The sequence below is a fragment of the Geospiza fortis genome, unplaced genomic scaffold (genome assembly GCF_000277835.1).
Source record: "Geospiza fortis unplaced genomic scaffold, GeoFor_1.0 scaffold275, whole genome shotgun sequence".
Classification (NCBI taxonomy): domain Eukaryota; kingdom Metazoa; phylum Chordata; class Aves; order Passeriformes; family Thraupidae; genus Geospiza; species Geospiza fortis.
In genome coordinates this window covers 4280960-4304580 of record NW_005054341.1, presented here as the reverse complement: position 1 = coordinate 4304580, position 23621 = coordinate 4280960, and the positions used below count along the sequence as shown (strand labels likewise).

The following is a 23621-nucleotide window of genomic DNA, read 5'->3' as shown; positions in this document are numbered from 1 at the left end:
ACTTCGTGGCTGGAGTCGGCGTGGTTTACAACACCAGGGAGCACAGCCAGAAATTCTTCCTCGGGCACAACGATGATATTATCAGGTAAGGGGGCTGACTTCTCTGGTGGTGGGGTTGGGTGGGGTTTAAAGGGAAGGGAGGAGAATGTAGTGCTGGCAGAATACCCCCTCCTTGCCTCTTACAGCTCGGCTTGTACCTGCCGTTTTAGAGCAGCTCAGATTTGTTAGCAGCAATCTCTGCGAGAGCTGAATCTCTAGATACTGTTGATTATCATTATTTTGTAGCAAAGCTTGAAAATTTTGCCATAATAACGGAGGGAAGGTTAAATTTTTCTCTTGCACTGCACCAAAAGCAAAGCACTCCATTTCAGCACTGGAAAGATCTCAGTGCAACAGTGCTGCAAAATCGTGGTTCCAGTACCTTGATGTTTCCTGAGCTGGGACCCCAGCTCATCAATTCTGACCTCGTGCAGAAGGCAGGTGCAGCTCTCCTCACCCTCAGCAAATCCCAGCATGAGAGTGCCATAAATCTGGCACGTAGCTCAAACTAATCTGGTTTTAATATCCAGAAAATGTAAATCAAAATCAAGTTCAGCTGTTTGCACTCCAGGCAAACAATCTCAAGCATGCTGGTGCAAGATGGCCAGGTCTTGCTCCTCATCTGTCCACTTCATTGTTCCTTTCTCTCAAATTCTGCCTGAGAAGTGGATTTAATTGATGTTTTCGTACTACAGAAATGCTGATATTTTTACTGCACCTCACAAAATAAAAATGCAATTACAATGTTCAAGGTAGTCTTTAAAAAAATCTGTCCAGAATACAGAAATTTACATCAGTAAAATAGAAAATTAATGTAGCTACTACTTGATGAGAGAAATGTGAGCCTAGAATATCCTCACGAAGGATGTTGCCTGGTGATGCCACTCCTCTGAGCACAGCTATGTGCTGCCCTCCCTGTTCACCCAGTTCAGCATGAATGAAGCGTTTCCTGGATGATGTGGAACCAGAACAGTCCCAGGTGACTCATGGTGTGGGAGTGCTGTGGAAGCATCTGCTGCAGCCAGAGTTTTGACACTCTGTAACCAAACCACACAATTGTCACATAATCCTTGTTTGCAGAAAGCCTTCCACTTTTCCCAGGAAGAGCCTTTGGCTGCTGTATATCCTCGTAGCAGCCTTTCCCCCTCTCTAGGATGCATTAAAGCAGCAGCAGCAGCATTTCATCAAGTACACATGTGCATCAAAGTTTATTTTGGTTCCAAAGGTATTATCAGCTCCAAAAGGCTGCTGAAAATAGACACTGGGCTGCTTGGAGAAGAGACATCTGCAGGACCATGAAATTAAAAGTTTTGCTTGTTGCGTGGACATAACATTTGATACTCTTTGGTACAGGAAGTGTAGGGCATGTAGAGAGTTATGTACTTCTGTGCTTATGTTTGAATTGTTATTATAACACCTGACAGCACCTCCCTCCCCAAACCAAATGTATTGTACAGCTTCTACCCTTTACTTTGAGACCTGTCACACTGGGAGTCTGCTTTTGGCAGTGTCATGTTTAGAAGGCACAACTGGGATAGAAAGAATTGATGTCTCATCTTTGCACTTGGACACTGCTTCTGCCTGTTGGGCTCTTTAAAGGAAACCAGAACCATGTGTTCAAACAGTTCTGTCTTGAGGGACTTGCTGAATGTCCAACTCATGCTTTGGAAAGATGGGTTTTGTTTCTGATCTGCAACACCATCAGAATTCTGGTGGAAAACTGTATTTTCCGCAAAGGATGAAACATTTGGGTCCAGAAGGCATGAGCAGTAGCTGAGCAACAGTTCATGTCAGCTCTTTGCTGTCACCACGAGGGGTTTAAGGAAGGACAGACTGCCCAGACTGCTGCTGGAATATTCTGTTGTTTGCACCAAGGCATTGGTGGTTGCCTCCTTTGCTGCTGGTGCACTGTGCAGTCCCTGCTGATGTAATATCCCATCATTGTGAGCACTTCAGAGCAGATGGTGCCTTGTGTGGTCATTGCTGATATCACTAATAAATGTGGGAATTTAAATTCTCACACTTTAAGCTTCACAGCTCTCATCCATTTGAGATGAATGGATGAATGTACTTATCCAATTTTTCTGGGGTTTTTTGGGATTTACTTGCTTGAGACCAGCTTCTAAACAGCAGGGTGTGCATTGGCAGTCCAACAGGTTGTCATTTCTAAAGAGGTTTGAAATACTGTTAAAAAAGAAAACTTGGATTTTGGAAAATACTGTGAATCACCGAGACTGGGAGACCTTCAAGTGGGGAGATCTTCTGCTTCTCAGGACTGCTGCTGTCTCCTTCAGTGAATTTTTTTGTGTTTTTGTGAATGCTGTTTTGTTGAAAAAAAATATGAGAACCCCACGATTCTCAGAAGTAATATTGTGTGTTACCTTGAAGTGTTTATTGAAGTCATGAGAGGGGATATTTGTCCTTGGTGAGAAGGGCAGGTGTGTATGTTTAACATGTTCTCCAAGATTAATAGTTCTGTCTCTTGTTTTGCATCAAGATAATGCAGCTGGACATAATTTACTTTGGGCTAAAGCAGAGCAGAAAGTATTGGATTAAATTTTATTGTATTGGAGAAATGCCTTTTTTTCCAAGATTCCCGTTTGAAAGGCGAGTTCTGCCTGTACAAGAACTGAATGTTCTGCACTCAGCTAATAAGGTCGATGTTCTAGCAGGAACAAGGGAGCTCGGAATTGTCCTGTTTTCTGTGCAAAGCCAGCACCAGGTGCTGGGCTTCCAGTGCCTCCTCCTTTAACTCCAGGAGGTGATGAGGTCCTGAACCACTGATTTAACCTGTCAGTGAGCCCTCTTTGCAGAGGAGTTTGTGAGTAACCTCCAGAGCATTGGCTTTGACAATAATTGAAAACTTCCAAAAGAACAGGTTTCCTTACTTTAATATTGGGCATTACTTGTAGAACAGTAATGATCAATCCTTGTTTTTCTCTCAAGTAAGTCTTGGAGACAGTTCTTTCCTATAATTTTTCTGCGATTTGTGCATGTAAAAGCCACAGAAATAAGAATATAACCCATTGAGATTCTTCTCACTATCACTTAAAATACAACTGATTTTATCTGTTTCTGCAGAAGTCATTTGTGAACAGAGACTCCTAACCCTGAGAAATATTTCCTGTGGTGTAGTGACAAAATTATTTTTCCCTGTTTTCGAGTTCCAAGAATTTCTGCAGTTGTCCTGAATGTGTTACATTGTCACACACCCTGGTTTCTTGTGGAATCTGACATTTTGTATGTTATGCACTCACAAAAGCAGGTTTGCATCCTGGCTGCCTCCATGCCTCTCTGGTGAGGCAGCAAGCCTGCTCCCCCTCCCAGGTGTCTGTAGTACCTGCAAAGCCCTGCTGTTATCCATGGATTGCAGGGCTGTTGTTTATGTAGGGCTGCTCACAGTGTGGGATTTATCAGAATATTGCTCTCAGTGTGCTGGGGTGCTGCTGTGTGACAGATTGGGATTAAAGCGCGGCCGTGCCAGCGGGGATGGGATTTCCTGGGCTGCGGGAGCCGCTGGAGGCCTGGCTTGTTCTCCACAAGGGTCGTTTCAGGAGACAGGATGTGTGTCAGGATGTGAATCTCTTGTCTTGGGGAAAAAAGGAGTACATCCTTCAAGCAATGTTGTGCTTTGCTGACCACAGTAAATATAATTCTGGAATTTCTGATTTGCAGAGCCGTGCAAGTCAAAACCTCAGAGACAGATTATCTGAATTGTACATTAATATTTTTTATTTAAAATTATGTGTTATAATATCTCTATTTATAGGGTTATGCTTATTAAGGGATCTAAAATACTTTAAATTTCTGTCAGTTGCCACCATTTGGATGGTGACAGCAGGTGTTGGTTGCAGAGTGGTGTTCAGGTTGCTGTGGTTATTGTTTATCATCAGTGCATGGGAGCTGCACTGCCTGCAGCTTGGGCTAACCCTGGACTTCAGACCCCCGAGGTGACCCCACAGGACTGCTGAGATTCAGGGACCTAAAAGAGAGATTTTAGGGGAGATTTTAGGAGAGATTTTCACCAACAGAAATTCCAGCCCTGTTTCTTATGTGGATGCTACACCAGTGCATCCGCCAAGCCATCCCGACTTAACAGATGTGGCACACCTGGGGTGAAGCAGGGTTTTGGGAACTGTTCTGAGGGAGCAAGTTGTTAACTGAGTTTTGTATGAAAGGAATTAGTTCCCCCATAAAAACACCTCTAATCAGCTTGTTGCCTCCTTTGCTTTCAATGCTGGCAAACCTTGGGAAAATGCTGTTTATTCCATAAAATTCCAGTGGCCTCTTGCCTCTACTTGAGTGCTGTGCTGTGCTGTGCTTAAGTTTGAAGTCTTTATCAGGGTGTGACCTGCTATAAATTGGTTTCTTAAATATCTGTATTAATGCATCAGATGTGTTGGAATATACAGTCACAGTATCTTATTGGAAGTGATTTAGAAACACTTAGATCAGTTAAAAGTGGAGAGAAGCTCAGCAGGCATTTGTCACTATATGTTGATGAGAATGGTCATCATTTATCCACAGCCTTTAACCAGAGCAGTCTAAACCGAATTTTTTAATACATTTTTTTACATTTCCTATGTGTTGAGACTCTGCAATTTTTAAACTTATTTTATTTCAGCTTGATTTCAGATGGCCAGTAGTCATGATGGTCAGGTAGTTGTGTGTAATCATTCTTTACCAGGATGAAAACTCACAGAGAATGTTTTCATATGAGTTAACTTAATTTCAAATAAAAAAAAAAATCCTGCAGCTCCAAGTATTGGAATGCTTCTGTGTGAAGGTAGGAGGGCATTGGAGGTCTGTAAAAAGGTCTTTTGCTGACTTGCCAACTGCTCAGGTTTTTGGGAACTTTAGTTGTTCTCATTACTTGAGGCGAAGGCTTGCTTGTGGTATTGGCCTCACTTTTCCTATCCTTTTGTACTGGGAACTTTGGTGAAGAGCAAAAATGCCTCCTTTTCTTCCCACCTAAAAACTGTTCTTTGGAAGATCAGCTTGTTTTTCATGAGGTGCACTTCTATCCCAGGAACATTTAGCTGTCTGCGCTGGCTGTCCAAGAGACATGTTGAATTTAAATTCCCCTTCAGAGCTGGTATTTATAAAGGCCTGAGAACAGACTCCTAAAGCTTTAGGGAGGCCTGATCTTAAGGCTGAGTCTCTGTTTATGTCAAGCTTCTTTAAGTGTTCCAGCAGCACAATGAACCTCGCTGTGCTTGACGTTACTGCTGGAACTTCTGTGGGTGCTGGCGGTGAAGTTTGTTCTTTCTTCCTTGACAGATGGATGGAAATTCACTAAAATGATGGTAATTAAAACAGAACATAAAATAAAGGTTACTCTCAGAGTGACACAGCAACCCTGTTATTTTGGCTGCCTAACACTCCCTAGTACAAAAGATTTTACTGGATTTTTTATAGGGAATTTTGAGTGCCTCCATTATTGTAGCAGACTTGAATGTTCAAGGCATAACCCTACATGAAAATTGCTGACTGGCACTGCAGTTTATATGTAGTCATACCAATATTGATGCCTCCACATGAAAATTGGGCATCTATTCATGCCAAATGTCTGCTTCCTCATCCTCAGAAACTGTTATCCACACGTAGAGATAAATATTGAAAGTATCACTTACTGTGGTAGTAACCTACTACTTGCAAATATTAATTGCAGAATAACAGTTTTGGGCAAGATGAGCTGTACTTTTGAAGAAAAATTTTCTTGGTTTTTTTAAAGAGTTGTTGTTTATTTTAGAAATTGACTGTAGTACAAAAGACAAAACACACCCTCAGTTGTTTACAGCTCTACCTGCAGTTAAGGCTGGAGCCCTTTTGCTTTCACCCTGATTAGGCAGAGCGTGCCTCCTTTTCTGCATCCTAGGAGCTCTTTAACTGGAGGTTAGTCACAGTCAGCTGCTGTCTGACCAGAAAAGGTGTTAAATTTAAATTTCTTTAACTTTTCCTTTCATCTCTCTAGTGTTTGAGCACTCTTTGTAAGGTCCTTAAAGGACCTTTTGGTTTCTCCCAGTGCTAGAATCTATGATGAGGGAAAGGTTGAGCTTTCTGTGTGGCTTCTCTGTGGCAGCAGATCAGAGGTGAGGCCACTGGGACCTGCTCTCTGGCCCTGGTCACACCAGTGCTGAGCATGTACAAGTGTGGCTGCACCTAAATGAGGTTTTAGCAGTAGGTCTACAGCAGGCTCCTGAGCCCTCTAGGATTCTGAGGGATTCTCATCTGTTTAGAAATTATTTATTTAAAAAAATATTGAATTGCTGTTCAGTGAAACTGCTCTTTCTTATTGGCTGTAAAACAAGTTTATCATGTTCAGTTGTGTTCCTGATTCAAGGTCTCGTGCAGATGCAGTGATTGTTGCATATGTGCTGGCCTTTTACTTCCACAGGGGGGTAGTTTGAGATTTTTAAAATATGTGGCATCTGGGAGTGGCCACAAGTGTCTAAAAGGCTATTATATGAGTCTTTATGAAAGCTGTCTTTAGTTGAGAGAGCCATTTTAAAGCTTTTTCTTGTCAGACTAAAGAGGTTTGTGTGGCTCTGTCTGGGATCTCAGGCTGCTTTAGGATGTGCATCTCTGTGCTGCACTCCTTATAATGCAGTCCCTCCTTCCCAAGAGGGGAATAATGGAACTGCCTTTCCCCAGGGAGCTCTCTGTGGTTTGGTTGGGTGTGTAGCTGTGGCCTGGCAGTGAACTGTCCCTCTGCTGTCACCTGCCCTGCTTGGGCTGGTTGTGTACACGTGAGGCTTGGTAGGGCTGAGGGTCTATCCCGGAGTTCCTGTTTCCAGACACGCCCCAGGTTCTGCCTCGGGTGGCCCTTCTTACATTCTAATGCCAGAACCAAGTTTTAAAGAATTGCACCCAGGCTATGGGGCTGCAGAAAAGAGAATTTTACAAAAGATACTTAAAACAATTAACCCACTCAAATCCCAGGCAGGAATTCTGTTGTGTCTTCGTAGCCGCAGGTTGGGTTAACGTCATTCCATGGGTCTGGCAGATTTCATTAATTGTGGCCATAAGTAATAATTGATTGGGCGTTTGCAAAAGATGCACAGCAGAGCACTGTGACCTTCCATATGCACTCCCATTCTCTTCTTTGAGACTTGATGAGATTGTTGATTGTTTCATGTTGTTAAATAATGATGTTAAAGAAATGCCCCTTCCCTTCCCTTCCCTTCCCTTCCCTTCCCTTCCCTTCCCTTCCCTTCCCTTCCCTTCCCTTCCCTTCCCTTTTCCTGGAATGCTTCCCTCCCCTTCGTTTCCCTTCCCTGCCCTTCCCTTCCCTTCCCTTCCCTTCCCTTCCCTCTTTTTGCATTTCCCTCCTCCTTTTATTTCCCACAAATAATCAGTTGGTTTCTCTCATTAGAGGTCATGCCACTCAGAATGCACTCAAAAGTTTTGGGGGCCTTCTTTTGGATATGGGACTCTTGGAATATAGAGTTTGTGATATAATTGTATCACAGATCTCCAAATAAATATTTCAAATTCATTTCAAATGAAAATTTGCCATTTCATATTGTGGCAGAAAATTTTGGCAAAGAATAAATTAAGAGAGCTAGTTCCCATTATTTCCCTTCCATTAACTGGAGGAAGATCACATTTTTAAAGGAATCTACACATTGTTTTAGGCTCATCTCTCTTCCATCTTATCTCCTCTCTGGCAAGAACAGTTCACATTATTAAAATTCTTCTTTTATCCTTTTAAGTTATCCTGATATCCTTTTTGAAATCACTTTTCATAAATTCAGGTCCTCCATGGGAGAACACTAATACTTTTATAAAAAAAGCAATTTTATAAATAATTTCAATCTTAAGAAAATAGATATGATTTCTTCCTTTGAAATAGAATTTAGCCAAGAACATAGAGTTTTGAGGGCTTTGTGTTTTTTGTTAGTTTTATTTTCAGATTTAGTTTTCCTATGGCTTCTATCAGATTTTCAGATTTAATTTTTTTTCTCCTTTGAGAAGATTGAGTTAATGGAGAGAGAAATAAAATACAGCATGAAAAATACCATTTTAGTTTTGTTTGCAGAATGAGCAGAGTGCAGACACATAAAGGAGCCCTCACACTGGCCCTTGGCTGCTCCCTTCCCAGGGGGAGCTTGTCCATTGTGATTCTTACCTTAGGTTTGTACTGAAGAATTAGCTGTGATGTATCTTTTGTCTTATCTGCCATGGGTGAAAAGAATGAAGGGAAAAGGATATTTTGCCCAGGAAAACTCTAAGAGAATAGAAAAACAAGTAGATATGTAAACTGTTATCAAGGACATGTGAAGCCTCTTTAGTAGCTTGTAATTTTTACTGCTCTGAAAGAATTTAGGATCTCCAGTCAGCGGTACAGGGACCTGTTTCTCTGTCCCTGCACAGCACCAAGTGTGTTGTGTTGCTATTTCCCACTCCTGGCTGGCTGCCATGCTATGGTTAAATCTGGAATTCTGCCCAGCCCTGCTGAATGCACTCGATGAGCAGATTTTATTGGAATTAAATCTTACCCCGGGCTTGTGCTCCGAGATCCTGCTCAGCCACAGCCTCCAGGGGCACAGGAGCCACCAGCAGAGCCCAGGGCAGGGACATGGAGCCACCAGCAGAGCAGGGACATGGAGCCACCAGCAGAGCCCTCCCTGCGTGTGGCAGGACAGGGTCATGGAGCCACCAGCAGGGCAGGGACATGGAGCCACCAGCAGAGCCCAGCCTGTGTGTGGCAGGACAGGGCACTGCTCTGGATGCTGCTGGAGGCTCAGTGCATGGGGAGCAGGGAGATGTGCTGTGCTCTCCACAGGATCATGGCTGCTCTGGATGCTGCTGGTGGCTCAGTGCATGGGGAGCAGGGAGATGTGCTGTGCTCTCCACAGGATCATGGCAGCTGGGGCTGAAGCCTCTCTCTCTCCTACTGGGAAGGCAAACCCCCCTGTAACATCCCTGATAGCATAAGCTAGAGAAAAAAACCCCAAGTATTAGCAAATGACAAGCAGTAAACCAGATTATAACTGCCTGAAGCTACATGCTGCCAGGCAGTTACATAATGGCAAAAACTCTTCAGCCTCCACTGCAGCACTGAGCCTAAAATACAGCAAAAAGGGCTCTGATGAGCCCAGCTCTCTGAGGTTTCACTGAAAGCACAACTCCAGGTTCCCAATCTCTGCTCTGAAGAGTTGGCTAAGAAACCAAGAGAAAAAGAGAAATAATAGTAATAGGCAAGAAAATGAATCACAGTGCTTACATAAAAACACAGAAATGCACAATTGCATGTTTGTTTATATAACTCCTGGTATTAGTCTCACAAAACAGAAGTTTAAAAGGCATTCTTTGGATCATGATAATCTCCCTTAAATACAGCATGTCATGGATTTTAGTGGTGTCATAACTTCACACCTGCTCTCTCCTATTTGTGTCTGTGACTGGCTGCACATCCATTAAAACACAGGTAAAATTAATAACTGGTTGGATAATTAATAATCTTCAATTGCATTGAAAGACATGTTTTGAATAATAGGGAGGGTCCTGTACTCTGAGGGTGCCTAGTGCAGCTGGTTCTTGTGGAAGGACAGAGAGGCTGAAGTGGTTTGTGAGCATCTTTTCAAAATGCCTGATGCGTCTTTCAGTGGAACAGGAAGGTTGGTGAGCACTACCAGTGACACTTTGCTTCTTCAGAAATCCAATACTGAAAGTTTTACTTATGGAAAACGTGAATTTAACGACATGGCATAACTTGCTATTTGAAACTTGCTGTATTTACATTTGATAAGAGTTCATTTTGAAGCTACTGTAAGGCAATCCCATAGACATGACAAGTTCCTGTTGAGCTGGATTTGGATGTGGCTTGTGTGCTTTGAACAGTGTCAGGTATTTGTGTGGTTTCTTTCCATTGTCTGGCTGTGGTGCCCCTTGAGCCCTCAAGGTTCAGGACCTGAGCTTATTCCACGTGCAAGGGCAGCTTTCCTCAAACCTCTGCCCATTGTTGCCTAAAATAGCACTAAATAGAGGTTCTGAACCTTTTCCCTTGATGTTTTTCCCCAGCTATCCATTTTGTAGCCAGCACAGAAGGGAAGTTATCTGATTCAGAGAACTTGCTAAATTCCCAGACTGTCCTCAGTTTTTACCATTTCTCTTCCCTTGCTGTGGAGTTAGCACAGACATAATTTTGTTTTCCAGCCGTGGTGATGACTCCGTGGGCACTGCCTTATGAGCGAACATATGAATTGCTCTGTTACACAGATGGATCACTTTGAAAGCTTGGAAGTATACTAATCTTCCATGTCTAAAATTTCTAGAAAATACTTGAATTTCCAGGGCTTGTTTGAGTGCTTTGATGGGAACCAGGGTGTGGATCTTAAACTTTCCAGAGCCTGGTGGATACATGAGTGTGACTAGGCATGTGAGGAAGTCTCAGATCTGCATGGGAGATGGGTGACAGCTATTTATTTCTGCAAAGGCCTATTTTAAGAATATTGTAAATCTGAACAGAGAGTCTTGTTCTCTAAGAGCTGGCCTTATGAGAGATAAAACATGATTTTCCTGTAAGGCAGCTGAGAAAGCAGCATGCATTTGTCTGAGCAAGGAATATTTTGGCACTTGTGTCTACATCAGTAGAACTTCACAATTGTATTTTCGTTGCCTGTTGGACCAGGTGAAGGGTCATAAAAGAATTTAAATTAGGAATAATCATGTACTTTGTGTTTCAGCAGAGGACAGGCTAAATGAGGTAGGAATACACTGCTGTTAGATAAGTCAGCTCTTCAGAATTCTTGCTGTATTAAATAGTTACTTGAATGTGTATTGCATTTCACATGTTCCCTGTGGTATCTGTTATTTTTCATTTCCAATCTGTGGGACTCCCCACTGCTTAGGGGTAAATGTTCTTTACCTTGTCATTTAGTTTGGTAGCAGTTACTTTATACAGGATGACAGTTACTGCACTGCACACACTTTTTTTTTCCCTGCTTTCTTCTCCCTATAGATATAACAATTTTATCAGCCTGAGTCCCTCAAAACTGAACATCTGCTGCAGCTGTCACAGGCTGCTATCAACAGAGCTGGAGTTTCTGTGATCTGCCTCAGCCATTGGCAGGATGGTGTTCTGGGTTTTTAAACTTATGTACACACATACATACATACATATTATATATATATATATATATAAATGCAGTATTATATAATGCATAAATATAAAAATTTATATTTTTGGCTTTCAAATAAATTGTTGACTAAATGTCATCACACAATTACTTCTTTCATGTCCCTCTTGGCTGTGCTGCAGGAAGCAGTGGGGACTGATGTCCTTTAATTTCATTTATTAATGGACTGGTCTTAATCCTGGACTTGTGAAGCAGTTGGGACTACGTAGAATTGTTCAATATTGGCACAACTATGCTTTTTCTGAGTGCTGGCAGAAATTTAGGCTCCTAGGAAATGTTTGCATTAAAAAAAAATCTCTTGCATTGTGACAGGAGGGGTTTTTCCCTCTAGTATGTGACAGAAATTTTAAAAAGGAAAAAAAAGGTGAGAATCACCAAAAAAGCAATTGCCACAACCATGGTTCTTTGGGGCTTGTGCTGTGGCTTTAGGACAACATGCCCAAATATGTTAAAACAGAAGAGTTTCACTGCATGTCGGCATGAATTTAAGGCATCAGACATTGCATTGTGCTTAGGAGGTCCTGGGGATTTTTAGCTCTTCATTTCTCTCTTCTGAAGGCAGACTGTGGCATTTCAAATGTCATTTTCAGTTATGTCCTGCACTGCTTATTCCTGTGGGAATGTTAGCATACTGTTTCTAACATGTTGGATTTCAGTTTTATTCCTGGCTCCCTCAGTCAGTGAGGTAGAACTGCTTTACTGGTACCTCTGGCATCCACCCCCCAAAGGGGTAAATTCCAAAGGAATGACAACTTGAGTAGTTTGGTCTCCTGTTTCATTTTTGGATTACTCATGGATGTGGGGCTCCCCAGACTTGATTGTTCATACAGCATGCCACACATTCCACCTATCTTACCTTGAAAATGTAAGCTTGTGGTTTTGATCAGCTCTTCCAGAAACCAGCAAAAGCCCTGGGGAATTTGGTTCATAGAAAAATTTGGCAGCATCTCATACATTCTGAACACAAACTTTATTTTTCTTAATTAGAATCCTCATTTATATTTTAGGTTTTGCTTTGTTTGGCTGAATATTTTTCCTTGTTTCTCAAATTAATTTTATTTATATTTCTTCCATCGTTGTAACAAGAAGGCCCAGCTGACAGAGTGAATGAAGATGAGTGCTTCTCACCAGCCTTCAGGGGGTGACTGCAGAGTTATCAATTAAACTCCCACTCAGCTGCTGGAATCTGCTCTTCCTTGTGACCCCACAGTCACCCCCTAAAGGCTGCCTCAGCCTCTCTAAGACATTCTTGCACTAATATATGGGAAGTTTCCTTGCTGTCTGATTTCCTCTTCATTCTGTTCTTGCATCCTTTTTTGTTTGCTTGTTCCATTCTCACCCTTTTGTGTAAAAATCCATATTTCTGTTGTGGCTCCTCCCCTGAGTGGCTGAGGGCAATTCAATTCATCAGTGGAGGTGTTTGTTCTGAGAAGGGGCTGGATTGTTCCCAAAACACTCACCTGAAACCTAAACCTAACTTTTTATGGAACAGGCTATTTCCACCTGCCCGGGAAGAACTGGGACTCAGATGTGGGTATTACCTGTAAAGGCATTAAATGAAAACCTACAAAGGCTCCTCTTCCTAAACCTGCACCTCGAAGTGAAGGTTTAAAATGAGGAATTGTTGGGAAATAGATGCCAATCTCCAGGTTTATGGGGGGTTTTTTGAACTCTACCTGGAAGTATTAAAATACTGATAAGAGGTGACATCCTGTTCGACCTGGTCTGGATAGTTTAGAAAAAGTTAAAAATTCCATTCAGTTAAAAAAGCCTTATTTTCAGCCAAATAAGATAACTTGAATGTTATTACATAGAAGTGCAATCATTTCAGTAATTTTTCAAATAAATGAAAAAGTTACTATTGTCTAATACCATGTTAAACAAAACAATGTTTTGTAAGGTGTGTTCCAGTCATGTTATGAATCTCATTTCAAGTAAAAGTGAAAACACTTCTAGATATGTTTATGGCTTTATTATAAGATCATGAAAGCCAAAGAATATAATTTTACTATTTTAATATTTAAATAATGAATACAGAATAAAGCTTTGGCTTTCAATTTTTTTTCCTAATTCTGAGATGATTACAGATCTTTTTTTACTTATTCCAGCTGCCTGCAGAATACAAAAATAAAAGCAAATGTATGCAAAATGCATTGCTCAAATTAACATGCATTAAAATTCTGGTTGTTCCTCGACTCGGCTGATATTTCTGCAAGAGAGAGCAGAATGTGGATAATGTGTCCCACACCAGCCATCTCTATTAATCTTTTGCTTTCAGAAATCCAAGTCTGATCAGAAAATACTGACAGCTGTAATTTCAGCTGAGCTGCAAGTGTGTCAGTAATACAGATAATTTAAGCCAGCAAACTTAGGTACTACTGGCATGGAACTCTCCTCAGTTTTATTCTTCCTTCTATGGTAAATCTGGGAATTCCTCCAATGCACCCTTACCTAAATTAATTCTGCTTCCTATTTGATCAGTTTGCCTATATTGGGAGCACAACAAAAGATCTGAATCCCCAAATCAGCTCAGAAACTGGTTTGCAGTACAAACTTCTAATAACAATATCCTGGGCTGTGTCCCAGAGACCCTGGGCAGTAACTTGAGTAGGCTCAATTTATTGTGTTCAAATCCTACATTTTAATGTGCACTTGAAACATTATGATTGTGGAAACAACTCTGGGGAAAACAGCATTTTGATTTATTTCATTTCAGCAATTGTAGCAGAGACAGGGGATGTCTGATGCACTTGGCATGTTGCTATTAACTCCTGCTGTTTGGACTCTCCAGAGTAAGATTTTTTATTGTAGAAGTGTAAGAAGAAATTTGATTTTCTAGTCCTGATGAATTACAGCTTCTCATCTGAAAGCACTGCTCATATCCACACGAGTCTGAAAAAATACAGATCTGGAGCTTGCACAGCCTTTGTGAGATTCCAGAAGGCAAAGGAATATTCTACTTTGGCTTGTGAAATTATTATTAATATTTACATTTGAAGCTGCTTCTTTCTTTTACTTCTTTAGACAGTGGATTGATGGAATAATAAAATGGATTTTCTAACTGCTCAGGCAGCCTGCTTTGTATGGCACTCCAGACTGGCTGAACTTTATTTTCTAAGTAACTGATAAAGTCATTCCCTTATTTTCTCCTTAGATTAATATATTTTTAAATAAAAGCAGATAAAATACTTACACAACATGGTAGTACATGAATTAGAGGAAATCTTTAACAAGGAAAATACTAAGTGTTAAAAAGAAATTAAAAGTGGAACAATTAAAATATTTGTAAGTGACTGTACAAAGCTGATTTAACAATTAAGCGTCCTAGAACTATTGTTTTACACATAAAAATAATAAATGAACCAAGAAACACAAAAGCAAAAAAAAAAAAAACCTTTTTCCTGATTATAATTTCTGTATACAATTAACTTCTAAAAATGACCAAGGTGAATTTCTGCCTTCCACTTGATAGATGTGCAGCTTCTTTAATTCACAGACTTTTGGGGTTTACACAAAGGGTAACAGTTCCCAGCTATTTTACTAGTTTCTGTAAAGATGAACTCAGCAATATCTGTATGTGCTGAGTGAAGGGAGGGTGTGTCTTGATGGTGATTTTTCTAAGATATGTGAATTGAGAGTATTCAGGTGTATTTCCACAAGTGGAGCAAAATACACCCCATCCTTCACTGTGAGCAGCTGAGTTTTGGACACATTTCAAATATCTGCAGGCAGTGCTGTGAGCCAAGCTGCCATTAAAAGTGTGTCCTTTGCTTACTTGTGACTAATAAGGATTTTCTTTCAGTAAAAAGCTTCAAAATGAGCTTCCTTTCTTGAGACATTTAGAGACCTCCACTCAGCCAAGCAAACACCTCAGATCCACGAGATGTTTAATGTAACATCCCTGCCTCAGACACCAGAGATTCCACTGGGATAAAGGCCTTGGCTGGAGAATGAATGTTGTGGTGTCAAATTGATGTGGACTTAAGTCTTTGCTTTAGTTCTGATAAAAAGCACCTCTGTCCTGTGGAGTTTTCTGTTGTCTGCCACCTGTTAAGCACAGATTGTTCTCAGGTGAGCGTTTCACCTGAATTTAATCAGCAGAATTTGGGAGTAACAGAGCTAACCCAGGCAATGAGCAGTGAAATTCTCTGCACCTGGGTTTGCCAGGCCCTCATTTGTGACAAACTGGGGTCAGTTGGAGTGAGGAGGGAGCAGGAGGTTTTGTGAAGGGTTTAGTTGTTAAACTGCCCTCTCCAAGCTGCTCTGGAGCCCTGGTGAGTGCTTCTGAAAAATGTGCATTTTATGATTGGCTTTTTGCAAATATTATAATGAATATTATGTTAGAAAGTTGTGCTGTATTCATTCACTTAAGTAGTGTGTTAAATATAGCTTTAGGTTATAACAAAATGTTAAAATAGAAACTGTGCTATGTAAGATAGTTTTTAACTAGCTCAAGAAAGAGATGAGATAGTCAAGAAATTCTTTGCACTGAGATAACAGCAACAAGCCACTAAAATCCCAAAGAGGAAGAATTATTGCCTCCTTATTGTGAAGAGCTAGTCTCCTCACAGACTCCATGGAGTCTGACCATGGTTTACAAGATGAAGGGAGGAAATGCCAACCATAAAATACACATTTTTTTTACCATAACCAGAAAACACCCTTTGTTTGAGAAGAGTTTTTGAATCGTGTATGAGATGTATGAATATGCAACAGGCTATTGCTTTTAAGAGTTAATTCTTGGTTAGTGAGCCATGCTTTCAAGAGGAAAGCATCTGAACGTTTGTTCATAATTCTTTGCTTTTATTGTCCTGTATTGTCCTAACTCTGATTGTCCAAATTCTTATTGCTCTAATTTCTGTTACTCTTCTTATAACCATTGTATTACTTTTAAAATTTTAAAACAAGTGATTGGCACTTTTCACAGGCTTTTTAAAACAACCAAATGATCACACTGACAAAGCCTGTGGTGGAAAGGAGAGAAGACTAAAAGGGAAGCAGTGAGAAATTCTAATCAGCATTAAATTCTGAGTGTGTTGCTTTGGTGCTTTCCTGTTTATTTTTCTGGTTTTATGTGCAGAGGATTGTATTCTGTTGGTGAATCATTTGTTGGTTTTGCCATGGTGCTGCATAACTGTCATCAGCAGGACAGCAGAGTATGTTGAAATCAAGGTGCTGGTTTTAGTCTTTAATTGTTCTGTGTGTTTGCTGTAAAAGCAATGGTGCTTAGCTGCTTTTTGTTTAATGATAGGCTATAGGTCTTGCAGCTAGAATAGGCTCTGGGAAACCAGGTAAATTCTGTTATCCAAGGAGTTGAACAGAGGTTTAGTATAATCTGTCTCACACAAAGGAGACACTTGATACTTAGAATCTTCAGGCTGTGCCATACAATGTGAAGCAAGGTAACAAAAGTCACTTATTTTAGTAAGTGCCCTTCTCAGAAAAATAAAACTGTTTTGTTGGTAATTGTAGAGAAAGCTTTCTTGTCTGAATTGTTAGAAAAAAGGAAAACGGATTTATAAGAAGTATTTGTTATAAACAGTGTTTGAATTTTTAGGAGTAGTGTTTGTGTTCTGTGTAATTAACTGGTGAAGCAGAACTTCAGAAGCCTGGCAAGAGTGTTCATAGAACTGATAACTCATGACTTTGCTGCTGATCCATTGTGACTGGAAGTTAAGAGAGCAAACCCATTCTGATGTTACATATGGTTCCTGTTTGCTCTGCAGTGGTTTCTGCCCCACTTGGTGTTTGTTATTCACTTCAGCATGGCCAGACGGGGAGCAGGATTTCCACATGATCATATAAGAACTTTCTGTTTCTTTCCTGTTTTTGCTGATTTTCAACCTCTAAAATAGAAAGATATTTTCCCTGAGAACAGTTGTTGGTCTTGGGTTTGCACTCCTGTAAGATAACAAGAAAAAAATCATTCTTAGTAGCACTGAAAGCTCCCCCTATCCTGAGGGGTCTAAAAATGAACATTTTTTACCAGCCACATCTAATATTGCCACATTTATCATTCCTGCAGACATTCAGTATACAAAGGATGATCTGCTTCTGACCTGTGAAACGCAGCTCAGGGTGTGTTGGTTTGATACATTATGGAATCAAACCCTTCCTCTTCTCTTCTTCTTGCCACTGAAGCGCCTAAACTTTCGATGTTGTAGGGCAGGATAGCCATGAGAAGGCTGCTCGAGTAGGATGCAGCTGTGTGTTTGCTGCCCTTGAAGAAGGAACATTTTCCCCAGGCTTAAAATCCTTATTTCTTATATTCAGGTGAGGGCAAACCTATACAAACAGTGTTATTATCCCAGTGTGAGTTTTTTAACCACAACCTGGGAGTTTTGTTAGACCACACAATTTGTCCAAGATGTGAATATACCTGAGGATTTTCAAGAGGATGAAATGAAATCCCTTAAACTAAAAATGAAAGTGGGAGTGATCCAGGCAAGTTGTGACAATGGCTGGGTTTTTCCCTTGTTCTCTGCAGTATTTCCTATTTCTCCTTGGCTGTTCTCTGGGCTTTTTGGTTATTTTTATCACCTCTTCTATATTCATTTTGCAGCTCCCCCATGATTCCTCTTTTTGTCAGCTCTGTCTTTTGTCTGTCCTGTTTCCGAAATTTTCTTCCCATTTTCCCTCTCTTCTTTTTTAGCTGCAAATATTTTGATTCAGACTGTGATCTGCATAGTTGTACCCGTATTCAGTGCTGACTGTTGGCTACACAAAAAGCAGAGTAGCTGGAGGCAATGCCAGAGCAGTTGTGCCTGAGTCAGCCTCTGGAGGGAACAGGAGAATCCCCCACTGGGAACAGCTCCTGCCGTGAGCACGGGGGGCCATTGGCACCTATCACCATGCTGCGGGCAGTTAATTAATTACTGCATGTGGGCAATTAATTAGTGCTCAGATTGGCTGTTCGCTGGGACCACCAGTTGTAGAGCTGTCAGCTTCATCTTTGCCTGAATGATGTCACATCCCTGCCTTTGTGGGGAAGGCACAGCGACATTCAGGCCATTTTCAGCTGCTTCAGCCCTGGAGTGGGATGAAATGGGAAAAATAAAGGGTTGGACTGCCAGCAGCTGTGCATGGTTTGTGTTCTGCTTTGGGGTGCATTTGGTTCTGGTGTTTCCACAGCCAGGCTGGGATAAGGTGAACACAGGAAATGAAGGAGGCTCCAGCCTGTGATTTCTTCACTGCCAGGCTTTATCTGATGTACGAATTTTATATTTCCAATCACAGTGTTCAGATTGGCCTTCAAATTCCTTATACCAGATGAACACAGAAGTTTTGGTGGTTCCTGTTGAGCAGCACTGGATTTACAGCAGTGTTTCTTCAGCTTTCCATGTACTGAGAAATCGCTGATAGCATTGAAGTTGCTGGTTTTATCTCAGCATCATAGACCAATATCTACTTGCTGCTTTATTGTGTGTTTTATTACAGAATGTGTTACATGGTCTAAAAAGTATCATAAGCATAGAATAGGGTAGGGGCAAATACGGTGCTGAAGTACAGTTCTTGCTCTTTCCCAACCTTCTATTTTTAGTCTCCAATTCTAGCAGATTTTTCTTTACAACTGATAGTTTCAGGTCCGTTTTACTGATTGCATCAAATCACAATGCTGATATTGAGAAGGGTGTCGTGTACATCTGTTTGGGGTATTTATTTACAACTGCTTTGGCCATCAAAACAAGTGTTTGGTTCATCATCATGAATGCAAATATCATTGGACTCAAATGGGAACTCTGAGCATGCGTGGGAAAACTGGAATGTGGTGGTTGAATTTCAGAGTTACACAGCAGGGATTTATAGAGTAGTGTGGATCATGAGAAATACTGGGTGTTTTCCCCGATCAGTTGTTACTGAAAACCCACAATTCATGAGGACATCAGCAGTTGTTGTTGCTTAGTTTTCAGTGTTATAATGTGAGCTTTGGATAAAATCTTCTAGGATTGCTTTTCACTGGGAGAAGCTGAAGAGTTGCAAAATATCCATGAGTTATCCAAGGAAATAAATCATTAGAGAACGTCAGCCATGTGTGAGGAGGAGCCTCAGTGCTGCAGGACTGTGCTGCTGTTCCCTTTTCATTTGGGAATCTGCCCAATATTTCTCTGTGTACAGATGCATATGAGTGTAAATCAGAGCTGGTCTTAATTAAAGTGCAGAATGCTTTTGCTCAAAGCATTACATTCTAAGAGGTTTTTTGGTATTTTTTTTTCTTTTACATCTTTCACCTTCTGTTATTGGGGAAATTTTAATCATGTGTTCGAAAGCCATTCACTTTTAAAATCTGGCCTGACTCTGATCCCTCTGTAGCTCCATGGTGCCATGAGAAATTCCATGTTCTGCCACGCTCAGACTTTTGGGACCTGATCTGTCAGGAGTTCTAATAAGCCTTGGGCAGCTGAACAAACCTTATTGACATGTGGGGAATAACTCCATGGGCTTGAATAACAAACACCGGCACAAGGAGCAGGTCAGCAGGACTTCTCCAAGGATAGTGGCAGGAGTGGTTATAACTTTGTGTGCTTCTGTCACCATTGTCCCTCAGGTGAGTTCTGGAAAATAGTCAGAAATAAAACCCCTGTCAGGATGCCCCTGGGATTCCCAGGGCACTCTAAGTGTGCTCGAGCTGAACAGCAGCTGATCATCTGTGTGCTTCCAGGACCTTCTTTAGGTCTGAGCTGCACATCCACTGCATAAATTATTCACTTTGGGCTCAGTTTGTGGCCCAGCCCCACACAGTGATTCCAGCCACTCTGAAGTCTGCTCTGACTTCATTTGCTCTGGGGATGTTTGCTTCCTCAGAGGAGCAGATGGGAGCTGCCTGGGACAGGCCATGGGATTGTGGCTCAGAGGCAGCCTGCTGATGCAGGGTGATGAGTAAATGCTAGAACCTGTGTCTGTATCACACTTCTTCCTACACAGGGAGCATGGAGGGGAATACCCACAGTGGAGCAGATAGTAAGAGCTTGGACCTAAAAAATGCCTAAATGATTTTTGAAAAGCCCATCATTCTGTACACGTCCTGTTCTCTGTTATATATAAACAAGATACTGCCATGTAGCAATCAAGCCAGTAAATTAAAATGTTGCCATTGCAGTATTTTTATCAACATTTATGTTCTTATTTTGTCAGGATAAATATGCTCTGCACTTGAGTTGTTTGCAAGAAGCATGTGGCAATATTTAGTATATTTAAGAGTATCATTAGAGCTATATGTTCAGATGTGTAAAAAAAGCAATTCACTTGTATGAGTGTGTGTATCAGCTGTATTACACATGCAGATACGTGCACACAGAGTCTCTGTGTCTCAGGGCTAACAGATCTGTTCTCTCTGTTCTCCCATTTGTTCCACATGCCTGCAGTGCCCTCCCAAAGCCTCCCTCACCTGCCCTATGGTACATGCCAAATAAAATTGGTTGTTGTGGGGTGTGATGTGCCTGCCAGCTCTGCAAGTCTCAGGCTTGTGCTGGAGGAGCCAAAGGTTGGGAGCTGTGATTGTGCAGGAGCAACAGTCTCCTGTGTTACTAAGAGCTGGATTTTCCTCAAAATGGGGTTGTGATGTTGGTGTTTCAGAACTCATTTGGGGGGAGATTAGATGTTGGATTAGCCTGTCAGATTCCAGCAGTTTTCTACTCAATGTTCTCTCCATTTTTACAGATCCGGAGGGGTTTGTGCAGGTTGTTTTGTTGTTGCCTTGTTCCTCTTCCCTTTTTCTGGCTCCTTTCCTTTTCTGATATTCCCTTGCTCCTGAAGCCCCCTGCATTTGCTTCCATTTAACTGCTGGTCTTTGTTCCATTATTCCTTTCAATGGAGCTTGATGATGTTTTGTGTTGTATTCAGAAACAGGGATCAGGCTGCATCCTGCCTTATTTTGCTGCAAAAATAGCTCTGTCTGTACAGTGAGTTCCCTTTTGACCCCACAACTGAGGAAAGAAACTCATTTTGCTCTATGAAAAGGGGAATTGCTGAGTGAGTGTTTGTGTTCTTTGCTGCCATGTGAGGACAGCTCTGTCCTTAGCACTGTGTGAGCAGTGAAATGCAGAAGCTCCCTGGTGTTCCAGGAGCCTGGAAGTGTCCTGCTAGGAGCAGGAGGAGGCAACAAAGGAGAAAATACCTGCTGGCACATTGTGGCTATTCTGTGACAGGCTTGGAGCTTCTTGGAAATATTGTTTCTTCAGAGATATTGCTGCAGAGAAAGAAAAATTGTTGTTGTCTAATATGTCCATTGTTCAAGTGTAGCAGAGTCACTGCCCTGAGTACTTCACAAGTTTGACCTAAATTCTGAAGTAAGACCTGGTGTGTTCTCTGTTCTGCTAAACTGTGGGGTTTGTAGATGGTTTTTAACAAGAAACAACTCTTTCATTGTGAAAAGAGACTTCCTGAAGAGAGTTGATAGAATACAGACAGTATCTGCCTCTCCCCAAGTCTCCATTAACATGATCTAGCACTGCAGAATTCTGTAAAGGTTTGTCTAAACAGGAAATGTTATCCCAAATTTAAAACTGGGTGGATTTGAAGTAGAGATTAATTGATCAGTGTTTAACTATCTGGAGTTGTTTTAGATTAGCATCAAATTTGCACACTGCTTTAAATTGCAAAACATCCCAGCACTGAGGATGAATTATATTGTCAAGAGCTGGTGACAGTCCACCTGAAACAGTGATTTCGTTCAGAACTGCAGGTGTTTGTTTCCTTTTCCTTTTCAAAGTTTCTTTTTTGTCAGGTGGGATGTTCTGGAAGCCAGCTTTGGTTTGTGTGAACAATGAATTGCTGATAGGATAATTATAGAAAGATTCAAATTAATATGGCATCTGAAATAGAAAATATGAATTATGCACCAAAACTACAAAAGCAAACATTCAGGTTTTCATTACTGTAGTGAAAAAGTGTTTTGCCTGTCTGATGAATAGGGTAGTGCAGTGATAGATTTAAAAGACCCAGAATAGTGAGATTTAAACATCTATCTCACATCTGATACACCCATTTTGAGGTCTCCCTCAATTCTGTATGCCTGTATTAAAGATAACCCAAGTGCTTGCTTTTTGCAGCATCAGGGAGCAATTATCTAATGCAAGCTAACTGCTGTGAGCCAAAATGCATTTTTACTTTTATCACTTCAGACTTTCTTAAAGTATTTCAGTATTTGGAGCCATAGAAAGCTCTGGTTTTGAAGAGACCTCCAGAGATCACCCAATCCAACTTTCTCCTGAGAGCACAGCCTTAGATCTGGTTATTTGGGGTCCTGTCAAGCCAATTAAATCCTGAACTGTTTCCAGTGAGGGGAATTCTACCACTTCTCTAGGCAACTATTCTGATCTTTAGTTTTTCTAGTGAGGAATGTTTTCCTTGGATCCAGACAATGTTTCCCACAAAGCAGCTCTGTGTCTCTTGCCTTTGTCCTCTCCCTGTGCATCCATGTGAAAAGAGCACCTCTGCCTTCTCTGTAGCTCCTTTTGAGGCTTGAGCCACAGCTAAACTTTTCTACTCAGTTCTATTTGGAACTTCAGATCCCTACTCTGTTTACAAGTGTACGGAACCTGTTACAGAAAAGCAATATAGACAGAAATACAATGTAGACAAGAAACAAATACTTTTAGTCCATTGGATTTCTAATGTGTTATTAAAAAAACAATCTTGGAGCAGGATATCATTGCAACAGAAATTGTGGAGGTAGTATGAGTTTCCCATCTGGCAAGGCCCCCAGACCAGATGGATCCACTAATGACTTTTATAGAGCATTTCATCAGACCCTGCTGAAACACGTGTCTGGCATCTTTAATTATCCTAAATTAACACGGTTCCAGCCTCGGATGCTTAGATTCAGGCTTGTTGATTTTCAAAGGGAAGGAAAAGGAAATGTTCCCTGAAAGATCATCTTCCTAACAGACCTTTTATTAATGAGACATAATGTTAAAATATTGCCTGAGCTTTACTGGTTCATCCTGAATGGATGGTTTGTGTAAAAGTGCCTTTGGAGATACTTGGGTTAAAGAGGTGTTTTGCAGCTATGTGAGAGTATTGGAAAAGCAGGGGCCCTGACATGCAGGAGGAATGATGCATCTGACTCTGTGATATCAGAAGGCTAATTAATTACTTTATTATACTGTATTATTCTGTGCTATATTACACTACATCTAAACTGAAACTGCACTAGCACTCAACAAAACCTCGTGACTGTCTGCTGACCAACAGCCTGGACACACACCTGGCCCTGACAGGCCAAGGAAACAGAACACCATCACTGTGAGTAAACAATCTCCATATTGCATTCTACTTTGGCACAACGCAGGAGCAGCAAATGAGATCACAATTGTTTTGATCATTCTTTTCTCTGCTTCTCTCAGGTTCAGAGAATGTGAATCCCACATCAGAGTGCCTTGGAATTTACATCAGTGCATTTAGCCAGGAATCCCGTTGCTTTCTTTTGCCTTCCCTGGA

At 41.2% G+C, this 23621-nt stretch overlaps 1 protein-coding gene across 1 annotated transcript in view; it reads left to right on the top strand.

Moving 5' to 3' along the window:
- Nucleotides 1-6: 6 nt before the first annotated feature.
- Nucleotides 7-23621, top strand: part of EML6 (EMAP like 6) — an 89237-nt gene continuing 65622 nt past the window's right edge. Inside the window, exon 1 of the mRNA XM_031058291.1 lies at nt 7-85. The gene's annotated coding sequence lies outside the window, so the exon portion shown is untranslated. The remainder of the gene's footprint in view (nt 86-23621) is intronic.